A 12708-nucleotide genomic window follows, 5' to 3' on the forward strand; every position below is an offset into this window, starting at 1 on the left:
AGTATATTCCTAAATATACTTAGGAATAATACTATAATAAATATAATTATATATAATAAAATATAATAAAAATAAATTTTATTTTTTGCAGCTATTGCATATGGGATATTGTGTTCTTGATTTGATTCTCAGCTTAGTCATTACTGGTGTATAGAAATGCTACTGGTTTGTGCACATTGATTTTGTAACCTGAGACTTTGTTGAGTTCATTTATCATTTATCAAGGGCTTTCTCAGATGCCAGCTGTAGTGGAGAAGCACGGGGCTGGAGTTCAACCACTAGTCCAGTGGTGACGGTTTGCGTTCGAGCTGCCTGCAGCAGGAGCGGATGAGCGCGTGCTAGGTCTCAGTTTGCTCAGATCGTGGGGTGGTCTGCGGAGTGAGGGAAGACCTGATTTCCTCGCTCAGTCCTGGAGGAGGTGGGGCGGCAAATCTGAGTGGGCTAGACGACCAAGCTCACTCTCGTACATCCCGATGATAAGTGGAAGTACCAGCCCTGAAGAGGCTGGTGGGGGGAGTTTGTGTTGAATTGTGCCGAGATCTTGGGGAGAGGTAGGTGGAGGCAGAAGGGAGAGGACTGAACCAGTTCCCCAGCCTGAGTAGGTAGAGACAGAGTACACCTCCCTATCACGCCACTGTCCTGCGGCTTGTGACTTTTAGTTCAGATAGACAGTTTTTCCTGTAGGTCATAATATAGCTGAGGCCCGTGGAAAATTGCTGTCTCTCGGGGCAAAATTTCTCTCAGCCTGAAACAGATTTGCAGCTCGCTTGTACTCTTCTGCAGAATACTGCACCACTCCTTGGAGGGAGATGTGTAGATCTCGCCCTCCACGCAAACTGGAGTGTGGTGGGCGTGCCATCAGTGGGGGTGCAGCTTCTCCTAAATGCGCTGGAATGACCATTACCCAATGTGCTTGTGCCAGCCCCCTCATGGGAACAGCCATGGCTGTGTCAGCAGCAGTGAGCAAATAAATTTAAGTTAAATTTATATGATAGTTATAAAGTGTCAGTCTAAAAGTTGTAAAGTTGTTTAATAGTACATAAAGATACCCACAATACAGTCAATATGTTAACTCCTAGCTTATAAAATAGTATACATCCTATCTTTTACAATGTCTGTTTATATAGAAGTGCTTCAATTAAAAAGATGGGAAATGTATTCTTTAGACTATGTATATTGTATATTTAAAAAGTAAGAGAATGAAAAATACGTACAAATGAATTGTTAGAATGTGGCATGCTAATTCCTTCATTTCCTTACATGCGTTAAAATATGTTTGTTTTTGAAGTACCTTTGATAATTATTCATATGTAACATTAACTTATTTAGAGTGAACACTGGCTTATATTTACTGAATAACGTGAACATAATAAATTGCTTTATTTTAATTTTTAGATTGTATTAAAATAAAATTTCACATACCATTAAATTCAGTTTTGGCATGGTGGGTGAGGGCAGAGTTCTGATATATTTCAGTATTGCAGCTAGACCAGTATGCATGTATGAAGTAGTTGCTTCATCCATGGTGGTGACAAAAATAGAGATTTTGAATTGTGGATTAAAGCTTTTTTTTTGAAGCTCAGAAATTGCCATAGAACTACATTTTCTTTTGAAGAATCTTTTTATATAAATGAAATTGTTGAAATTAAGAGGAAATCTTTGAAAATATAGCATAGATATAGTAATCATGTTATGTCTTCCCTCCAACCTGTTACTGTTTTTTATCTTCCATTTAGGTACTACATTCTCTTTAGATTAACTTTCAAAGTGAAAGATGAGCATGTGTGCATATGTGTGTAGTCATGGTTGTGATTTAAGACTATTCTGGGTAAAGAAATCACTGATCTATAAAATATAAGTGGCCCAGATTACTGCACGGAGTCTTGCCTGTGGTCATTAACCCTTCCTTACCTCCATAACACAAACCTATGAGTAAAGAAAGCTTCTCACAGCAGGCTGTGACCATTTCTCTGGCAGTGGAAAGGATTATAAATAGAGTGATAGAATAGATAAAATGAGGGAGAAAATCTGGATCAGAGAGTCTGAAAACTATCAATTATTTGAGACTATTTAAATAATAGGTTAAAATCACGTTTAGGCCTCACATTTCAAATTTAGTTTATTCCTAAATATACACAATAAGTACCTATATCCCCAATCTATAATAAGGTTCATACAAAAGCAATTTAGATATTGTGAACGTAAACTTGTGGCAGTAAATATGGTAGTTTAATGAGAATTAATCTACAGTGAAACAGTATTATTAAGAAAATACTTGAGCATGATCTATACACATTTACATGCTAATACATAGCCCTGTAAAACCCCATCATTACTTAAGTGGTGCATGAAGGAACATTTTCTATGACCATTACACTTCAAAATTTCAAGGTAGATTTAACTCCTTGCTTATTCTCTGTTTCATAAGTGCTGTTCATACATTTTCCATTTGTAAGAATTAATTTAAATAACTTCAACATATAGAATTTCCTTAGTATTTAAATCAATATTAATAAATATATTTTGATTGTTTTTATAAAGAATAATAAAACTTACTGTCATAATTATAGAATTTTTTCTGAGCGTCTGAGACTCTGGGAAAGAAAGTCAACCTTTCTGTGAAGGCCAGTGAACCCATTTATAAGTGATCAGCAATGCAGCCATCCAAGAAATCTGATAGTTCTGGTTTCATTTATTCCCTGAACGGAGGTAGAGCTTCCCATATTTTTTTCACATTCTTAAAACATGACAAGAAATTCTTCATTCACAATGTGTCTAAAACTGAACACTTTTGAGTTTATACATCATAAATGCTAGTTTTCCTGTGTTTTGCTTATTGAAGATTTCAAAACTTTTACTCAAACATTCTAATAATACATGAAACTGGTGGAATTAATGCAATCAGAAAGGTGATTTCTATTAAAACTGTTTTATTAAATACCTCGATGATAGCTCACATTTCTAATGACTTTTATATCCACTTGTCAAGATGAACATAAAAATTTTATTCATATAATCATATTTGAGTTTATGGGACCTCAGAGGTAATCTTTGAGAATGCCATAATTTTATAGATATGACAGAAAGATCCTGCAAGTGGTTTAGCAACTTGAGGAAGGTCTCACAGTCAATGCAAAGTCAAGACTAGTGTGAAAGATTGACTTTCAATTGTTCAACTTTATCCACTATTATTTCAAGATCTATCTTTAAAAAAAAAAAAAAAGAATTTTCAAATTGGTTTAAAATGTAACTAAAAACATAGCAGATATGATGAATGTTCTGTCACATTTCCAGGATTAAATGATATTTTTTACCATTGTTTCCCCAGACAAAATCATTTGTTTCATTACATACTAAGTTCAAACTGGCTTCCCCCAGTTCCTCTAATGTGTAAGCATTTATAATTGGTACACACAAATCACCAAGAATTAGCACATGTTTGCATACAGATTTTTTATCATGATAAAGTGTGTATATATATATATATATATATCATAAAATTTGGCCTCTTCACCATTTTAAATGTGCAATTCAGTGGCATAATTACATTCACAATGTTGTGCAACAGTCACTACAATTTCCCAAAATTTTCATCATACCATATACCAACTAGGTAACCATTAAGTAATAACTTTCAACTATTCCTCCCCAGACCCTAGTAATCATTAATCTACTTCCTTAGTTTACCTCTTCTAAATATTTCCATATTGGTGCTTTCATGTCTGGCTTACTTTACTGAATACAATGTTTGTCAAGTTCATCCATATTGTAACATGTATGAAAACTTTAGTCCTTTTATGGCTGAATAATAGTCCAATGTACATGAGTGTGTGCGTTTGTGTGTGTTTGTATTCTATATTTTGTTTATGTATTATTCTGTCAATGTGTGTGTTTTTTCACCTTTTGGTATCGTTAATCATTCTGTAATAAACATTTTTTTCTATGAGTATCTGTGTAACATCCCTTTTTTTATACTTTTGGGTATATACCTAGGATTGAAATTGCTGGATCACATGGTAATTCCATATTTAACTTTTTGAGGGCTCATCAAACTCTTTTCTGTAGTGGCTATATCATTTCACATTTCCACCAGCAATGCACAAGAGTTCCGATCTCTTCTTGTCAAAACTTGTTAATTATCCTTATTATTATTATTATCATTACAGACATCCTAGTAGATTTGAAATAATATCTCATTTGATTTTGGTTTGCATTTCCCTGATGGCTAAGAATGTTGAGCATTTTTTGTGTGTGCTTTTGGCCATTTGTATATGTTTTTTGAAGAAATATTTATACAACCCATTTTCTTGGGTTGTATTTTTGTTGAGTTGTAGAAGTTCTAAACATGCCAAATATTAAGCCTTTATCAGATATGGATATATGATATACAAATATTTTCCCATAATATAATGTGCTTTAAAAATAGTTTTAATGCTAATTTTTATAAATCACATAAGATTTTCTTTTTAAAAATGACATAATAAAGAACTGCGGCTGGGCGTGGTGGCTCACGCCTGTAATCCTAGCCCTCTGGGAGGCTGAGGTGGGTGGATCGCTCGAGGTCAGGAGTTCGAGACCAGCCTGAGCGAGACCCCATCTCTACTAAAAATAGAAATAAATTATCTGGACAACTAAAAATATATATAGAAAAAATTAGCTGGGCATGGTGGCGCATGCCTGTAGTCCCAGCTACTCGGGAGGCTGAGGCAGTAGGATCACTTAAGCCCAGGAGTTTGAGGTTGCTGTGAGCTAGGCTGACGCCATGGCACTCACTCTAGCCTGGGCAACAAAGTGAGACTCCATCTCAAAAAAAAAAAAAAGAATTGCCAAAGTAACAGTAAATTTTATTAAATTTGCAAGCTGATGGAACTTTTAGAATTACTGATGGGAGTACAGGTCATATATGATAATTGTTCCTGGGTCTTCTTATGTTAGAAAGAGGTATATTGATATTCATTCATTTTAAGAAAAGTTATGAGTCATGATCATCAGCTTTTATTCACAAAAATATTGCTTCAAAATAGATGCTCAATAAGTATATACTCTTTTTTTCCAGAAAATCCTGGGGAAAGCACTTTCACAGTAAGAATAAAAGCTACATTAATTATTAATAACATGATGACTAATATGTTAGAAATTATCACAAAGAAAATCATGGCAAACAAACAACATATGATAAACAAACAATATATTGTAAATATTAGAAGTATCACTGTTAAATCAGAAAAAAGATATTGTGGCCATCAATCACTTGCTCTAGTCAACATTTAGTAGAAAATACTAGTCAACTGTTTGGGAAATAAAGAAATAAAGGGAATAATGATCAAAAAAGATAAACAAAATATTGACTATCTATAAATTAGTTGGATATATGGAAAAATCCATGAGAATTTACAGAATAATGACTAGATCTCATAATTGAGTTCAGGAAATCTGTCCAAGGTAAAACCAGTATTAATAATTGTATTCTTTGATAACCTATAAAAATAGAAAAATTAATTAGAAATAGAAGTCTATTATTTGTAATAAGAACAAAAGCCATAAACTACCTAATAAATTCAGCAAAGAAGAGCAAAAACTTTGTGAACAAATAATTACTGAAAAACATAAATTCTATATAAGTTAATAGAAATATGTTCATGTAGTATTTTCAGGAGAGCTAATAAGTTTTTTAGAAAATTATTTTAAATGGAAAATAAATTCTTATAGGATTTACATTAAATATATATGGATATTGATAATTTTATTTTCAATTACATTTTTCCTTTTATATTACTGTATTGCAGTCATAATGTTGATAGAACAATGTAGAAAGTATAGATTACGATGCCAATTCATTTGGTGTAATAAATAATGAAAATCCAAGACTGTGTTCAACACACTCATGTCCTTGGGGAAATTATTTTGTCTTTTATGCAGCAAGTCAGAGTCTGAAAATCATGAGCAAGGAGTTGACTTTAAAGTTCCAAATATATGTTATTAAAGTAACAAAGTGAAGTCATTGGATAGTAACAACTTTCATGAGATACAACATGGATTCAACTGTGTCATGATATACCAGAATATATCATGGGAAGGGACCAAAGCTAGTTAATTTCATTGATGTTTGACATCATTCATGGGGAACCATCAATGAGTAATGGGACCTGGCTCTTGTCTGCATTCTCAGATATGCTGACAGACTACAGGGTTGTAGTTATAAAAAAGAACAATAAATGATGCCTTAAGGAAAATAAATTACCAAGTAAATAATGTTATGCATAAGGACTTCTAAATGAAAATTTAACAAGAAAAGTATCTACTTTCAGATGTTTACATGGCCATTTAACCACTAAAGCCATTACTCTGACACAAACAAAGCAAAATAACGCTATCACAAATGTATATACTGACATATCCTAAGTATGGACTAGGTAGTTTTTCTGTTTGTTTATGTGATCAAAGCAGAAATTCTCAAGATCAGAAAATGTTCTTACTTTAGTTTCAAAAAGTTCATTGATTTAATTTTTCCAATAATGCCATGTAATTGAATATTTATATGATACATATTTTAGAGGATTCCAATGATTTAAATTTTTTCCATAGACCTAAATGTTCTTTTGTAATTACATGAAGTAAATACACTGTATCCAAAGTTATATCATGTGCCAAGAATAGATTTGCTAAACTAAAAAAATCTAGAAAGTATTTTCAGTAGAAATATATTTCATAATAGCTTAGTTTCATGGAAACTTTGGGAACAAAGGTAATTTTGAAAAAAATATTTGTAGAATTGACCCAACCATACAATGAGGATATTAATATCATCTCTGTTCTTCAGGTGACTAAATAGTTATTTGGAGAGTATAATGAATTTATTTAGGAATAAATAAATGGTATGGAGTCAAAAAATATTTAAATAAAAGCCAACCTAATTCTACCCACAGCCAATATTTTATCAATTTTATTATTTTTTGACAATTGAGGAGGGTATAACATAGGTTTTGAAAGATAGCTCGTTGAATATTTCCTGCACCAGAAAAAAATAGACATAGAAATAAGATATATTGCTGGGTGTGGTGGCTCAAGCTTATAAATCCCAGTGACTTCGGAGACAGGAGGGTCACCAGGAGTTAGAGACCAGCCTGGGCAATACAGCAAGACCTCAGCAATAAAAAATATTTTAAAAAATTGGTCAGTTGTGGTGGGACTACATGCCTGTAGTCCCAGCTACTCAAGAAGGTGAGGCAGGAGGATCACTTTAGGCCCAGGAGTTCAAGGCTGCAATGAGCTATGATGCTATGATTCTGCCACTGCACTCCAGCCTGGGCAGCAGATTGTAAGTTTCCAGGAATTTATTAGTTTCTTCTAGGTTATCCAATTTGTTGGCATATAATTGTTCATAATAGTCCCATATGTCTTCCAGCAATAATATATATATATATATGTGTATATATATATATATATATATATATATATATTATATAACCTAAATACATTACAAAGCTATAATAATCAAAACAACATGATGCTGGCACAAAAACAGACATACCTACCAATGAAAACAAACATTTACAGTCAATTGATTTTTGACAATGTCAAAAAGAATCAATAGGGAGAAAAAAGTCTCTTCAATAAATGATTTGGGGAAACTGGATATCCACATACAGAAGAATAAATTGGGCCCTTATCTCAAATCCTTTATTTTTATATATATTATATGCCAAAATCAACTTAAAATGGATTGAAGACTTACACATCAGCCTGAAATTGTGAAACTACTAGAAGAAGAAATATAAAGGAAAAGCTCCACAGCATTGGTCTAGGCAATGCTTTTTTTGGACATCACCAAAAAGCCCAGGCAACAAAAAAAAAAAAAAAAAAAAAAAGCAAATGGGATGGTATCAAACTAAAAAGCTTCTGTACAGCAGAGGAAAATATCAGTAGCGTAAAGAGACACTCTATGGATTAGGAGAAAATATTTTCGAACATCTGATAAAGGATTCATATCCAAAATGTATAAGAAACTCAAACAATTCAATAGCAACACAACAAATAACTCTATTAAAAATAAAGAACCTGAATAGACATTTCTCAAAAGATTATATACAAATGACCAATATGTATGTAAAAGAATACTCAACAGCATTAATCATTAGGGAAATACAAATTTAAACCACAGGAAATATTTCCTCACACTTGTTAAAATGGCTGCTATCCAAAGATGAAAGATAGGAAGTATCGACAAGGACGTTGAGAAAAGGGAACTCTTATACACTGTTGGTGGGAATGTAAATCAATGAAGCCATTATGGAAAACATTATTGAGGCTCCTCAAAAAGTTACAAATAGAACTACAATATAATCCAGTAATCCCACTTCTGGTCATATATCCAATGGAATTGAAATCTGTATATGGAAAAGATATTGTACTCCCATTTTCATTGCAGCATTATTAACAATAGCCCAGGAAAAAATTCAACCTATGTGTCCACCAAAAGATGAATGGGTTAAAAAATGTGGTATATATACAAAGGAATACCAGTCAGCCTTTACAAAGAAGGAAATCCTATCATCTGTGGCAGCATGAATGAACCTGGAGGACATTGGGTTAAGTGAAAGAAGCTGGCACAAAAAGACAAATAATGCATGATCTCATATATATCTGAAATCTATAAAAGTCAAACTTGTTGAAACAGAAAGTAGACCGGGAGATACCAGAAGGCGGGGAGGAGGATTTAAAGTTGTTGGTCAAAGGGTAAAAAGTTTCAATTAGACAGTAGGAATAAGTTTTTGAGATCTATTTCACAGCATGTTGACTATAGTTAATAATAATGTAATGTATATTTCAATATTCTAAGAGACTAGATTTTAAATGTTCATACGACAAGAAAAAAATGGTAAGTAAATATGGTGATGGATATGTTAATTAGTTTGGTTTTGTAATTCTATAATGTGTGTATATATATCAAAACATAAAATTGTACCCCATAAATACATACAATTATTATTTATAAATTAAAGGTTGGGTGTGGTGGCTCACACTTGTAATCCTAGCATTCTGGGAGGCCAAGGCGAGAGGGTCATTTGAGATGAGGAGTTCAACACCAGCCTGAGCAAGAGCCAGACCCCATCTCTACTAAAAATAGAAAAAAAAATTAGCCAGGCAACTAAAAATAGAAAAAAATAGCCAGGTGTGGTGGCGCACACCTGTAGTCCCAGCTACAGGGGAGGCTGAGGCAGGAGGATTGCTTGAGCCCAGGAGTTTGAGGTTGTTGTGGGCTAGGCTGACACCACGGCACTCTAGCCTGGGCAACAGAGTGAGACTGTGTCTCAAAAAATAAGTAAATAAAATTTTAAAAAATACATAAATTAAAAAAAATAATATATACTTTTCATTCTGTGTATCTAAGTCAATAATATTTCCTTTATAATGTCTTATATTGTCATTTGAATTTAATACTAATGGCAATTTGTTCTTCTAATTTTTATCTCTTTTGTTTCCAAATTGTGTATTGTTTCCTCAGGAGTATTTTTCTCAGTTATTGATCTGTCAAAAGCTCTGTCCCATTAGAATCTCTAAAAAAATCATTCCAATGTAGCATGTCAAGTCAGTAACATTGATTCAACTTTAATTTTCTACTTTCTCTACTTGAAAATGATTTATTCCTTTTCTACTAGTGGAGCATTGTTAAGTAATGTTAATATATATGGGAAGATAGGCTTAACTCTATTTCCCTAAAAACTTTCCTCAAGTGAACTCCTCTGCCGTTAAGAAATCATGTCAGTTTTTCATTTACATAAACATGTTTTGATATGTAAATATCAGTTTAGCATATATCATGATAGAGTTTATACCATAAGAATATGATATGGTAGAATTCATATGATAGAGTATCATTTTTAGGAGAGAGATGATATATCCTGTGTGGTTTAGGGGTTTTAGGTCTGATAGTAAATACACACACACACACATATACACATACATATATGCACACATATGTGTATATAATTAATAGTAGTTAAATATTTTAATAAAATTATTTTAATGAATGAAAACATGTTTTTAACTTGAAAGTACATTTTTCTAGCCTAAAATATATTTGTTATATATTTTCATCAGTTACCTAAATGTGCTATACAATAATGTTTAATATGTAGCATAAAATAATATTATAAATGAGTGCCCTGAATTTTCAAGACTGAGATATTTTTATTGAGAAATTTCAAAGATGAAGTAAAAATTATGGTAGCTATGTTTTATATAGTTTCAGATTTGAGGCCGGGCGCAGTGGCTCACGCCTGTAATCCTAGCACTCTGAGAGGCCGAGGCAGGTGGATTGTTTGAGCTCAGGAGTTCGAGACCAGCCTGAGCAAGAGCAAGACCCCGCCTCTATTAAAAATAGAAGGAAATTATATAGACAACTAAACATATATATAGAAAAATTAGCCGGGCATGGTGGCAAATGCCTGTAGTCCCAGCTACTCCGGAGGCTGAGGCAGGAGGATCGCTTGAGCCCAGGAGTTTGAGGTTGCTGTGAGCTAGGCTGATGCCATGGCACTCTAGCCTGGGCAAGAGCGAGACTCTGACTCAAAAATAAATAAATAAATAAACAAATTATTTAATAATAATTTCAATAAAGACTGTCAAATTTGAAACAGTTATTTCATGTTACTCTCCAATTTTTAAAGTATTTGTTCCTTTTTGAAGCTATATTTGAAAGCTCATTTTTCCTATTTGTATATTACCCACATAATTTTTACATTTTAATATCCTAATATCAATGTTTTTTTCAAATGTAGACACAAATGAAAAATATTATAATATAAAAAGTGTCTGGTATAGTGCCAAGTTCAAAGAAGATTAGTTTCTTTTTTGCTTTTATTGTTACCTAATTAAAGTGTTTAAGAGGCAAGTTACTAAATCTGTCATTATTATATTAATATAAAAGAAATGACTCATTGAAATGTTTCAATGTTACTAAAATATTTAAATATAATTCTCCTTCTGAAATATTTAATCATCAGCCATATTTTAATCAAAATATATTGGACTTTTAATGTATGAAATCTTTCTATTTCATTGTAGAATCACGTGTGTGTGTGTATAGAAGGTGTTATCGAAGAAACAGTTACTGTCTCTTCCTCTCTCCCACCCACTACCTCCCACAAAATCCTTGAACTGGGCTGAAGCCCAGTACTTTCCTTGACTTTCTGTGTCATCCACTATTAGCATCTGGAAGGACTCTTGACATTTATGATTATATTATTGTGGCATCCTCCATGTCCTGAGGCAGGATCAGGAAATGGAAAACCAGCACTCACCTTGAATTACTTGTATTTTTTAAATCATCTGCTTACTAATAAATATGGACAAATAATAGAAAATAAACTCTAAGGTAATCTTCAAAAAGGCATATTTTATAGTATTGTAAACAAGATGTTCATACATTCAGGCTCTTTACAATCTAGCCAAGACATGATATCCTATACATAACATAAGAGCAGTTCTTTCATAGCGTAAGTAAAGGAAAATGCCACGTGGCTCATTTGTTATACCTGCTTAAGCGTCATTCATTGGGAGAAGTTCATAAGAACATTTCCTCTTTGTCCCATTATATCTGGCTTGGAACCCAGCAAACTGGCAGAACTCCATGTCAGAATGCAAGACAAGAAGAGGGTCATTTTCCCTGGACTATGGAGTTTAAAGCCGTATGATTAAAGAATCACTTGACCTTTCACCCAGTGATACTACAGATTTACATGAAATAGTAATAAAATATACTGGAACTGCCACTCTTTGATCTTTTCAGCTTAATACCCATGGTTGGTTATTGGGAGACTGGAGACAGGTCATGAAATTCCCAGTATGTTTGTCTTAAGAACTAACACGTAACTGAATTCGCAGGAGGCCAATTCTTTTTCTGGGAGGTCAGCATACAGTATATCGGTTTTTTGTTTGTTTGTTTTTTTGAGACAGAGTCTCACTCTGTCACCCAGAGGCTAGAGTATCATGGTGTCACCCTAGCTCACAGCAACCTCCAACTCCTGGGTTCAAGCAATACTCCTGCCTCAGCCTCCCGAGTAGCTGGGACTACAAGCACGTGCCACCAATCCTGGCTAATTTTTTCTATGCTTGGTAGAGACAGGATCTCACTCTTGTTCAGGCTGGTCTCAAACTCCTGAGCTCAAGTGATCCTCCAGCCTCTGCCTTCCAGAGTGCTAGGATTATAGGTGTGAGCCACTGCTCTCGGCCTCAGTATATGAGTTTTAATATTAAATGAAGTAAACATTACCTAACATTGATATTCCAGAAACACAATGGGATAATATTAATATTAAAAAAGAGAATGAGAAACAAACAACTAACAGTGGGTCCAAATTTCATTCATTATAAAGGAATATGGTTAGATTGAGTGAGAATTTAGTCCAAAATGGTGTATAAAACTGAAGATGTAAGAGGCATTAATGCAAAACGCATTAAGGAGTTATAATGAAGTTGACGTGTGAAACATAACAAAAAATCAATTGTTAAAGAACAAGGAGGAAGCTGGAAATTTATTTAATCAGAAAAATAGTAGAGTCTTATGATAAATAAATAAATTCATGGCATTCAAAGAATTTGAGTTGCCAAAACAGTAAAAAACAATTCTCATGGTTGAAAATCTGCCAATAACCTAAGCTTCAGGAAAAAAAGCAGACTTGATTTCATAACATTTCATTTACTGAG

At 33.3% G+C, this 12708-nt stretch overlaps 1 pseudogene; it reads left to right on the plus strand.

The window, feature by feature from the left end:
- The window catches only part of LOC123638824, a 101188-nt pseudogene extending 100857 nt beyond the window's left edge, over positions 1-331 (plus strand).
- Positions 332-12708: the final 12377 nt, after the last annotated feature.

Source organism: Lemur catta, chromosome 5, assembly GCF_020740605.2.
Source record: "Lemur catta isolate mLemCat1 chromosome 5, mLemCat1.pri, whole genome shotgun sequence".
NCBI classification, from domain to species: Eukaryota; Metazoa; Chordata; class Mammalia; order Primates; family Lemuridae; genus Lemur; species Lemur catta.